This window comes from Acyrthosiphon pisum, chromosome X (assembly GCF_005508785.2).
Source record: "Acyrthosiphon pisum isolate AL4f chromosome X, pea_aphid_22Mar2018_4r6ur, whole genome shotgun sequence".
In the NCBI taxonomy this organism is placed as follows: domain Eukaryota; kingdom Metazoa; phylum Arthropoda; class Insecta; order Hemiptera; family Aphididae; genus Acyrthosiphon; species Acyrthosiphon pisum.
In genome coordinates, this window is record NC_042493.1 from 44,089,234 (window position 1) to 44,089,447 (window position 214).

Genomic DNA, 214 nt, shown 5'->3' on the forward strand with positions numbered 1-214 from the left:
TTTGGTCGCTTTATGCCTGACGAGAATAATCTTTTCCTTCTGTTAAAAGTATCTTATCTCTTATTCTTTGTATATTACTCATATATTTTTTTGCAAATTTCCCTGTAGTAAATAAATATTCATTGTTATATTAATAAACTATATATAAAAAAATAGTGTTCATATATTATTGGTGTAAATTTCAAGTACCTAAAATTATTTGTTTTTGAATTAC